Here is a 301-nt window from a genome sequence, read left to right as displayed (position 1 = left end):
AAAATGCATTAAAATACCGGCACAAGTCTAGTTGACATTCAAAAGTTGATTTGAAGTGTCAGTTTTTGCATTATTATTGCTGTCAAATCTGGACACAGGGAACGCATACTAGCTACATATAATAACTTGATCAGTCACACGGAAGTAATCAGAATAATTATTGACTCAGCGCGACCAGGGCGATATTCCAAATATATATTACTGAGTGTTTACGTATCACAGAGATGTGGTCTGTGGTCGAGTCATTTGAAAAACCCCACATCGCTGTCAGCGATTGACAGATTCAGATTCCAGTAGCTTT

Source organism: Sinocyclocheilus rhinocerous, unplaced genomic scaffold, assembly GCF_001515625.1.
Source record: "Sinocyclocheilus rhinocerous isolate Xijiao unplaced genomic scaffold, SAMN03320098_v1.1 scaffold12705, whole genome shotgun sequence".
Lineage (NCBI taxonomy): Eukaryota > Metazoa > Chordata > Actinopteri > Cypriniformes > Cyprinidae > Sinocyclocheilus > Sinocyclocheilus rhinocerous.
This window is presented reverse-complemented; position numbering follows the sequence as displayed.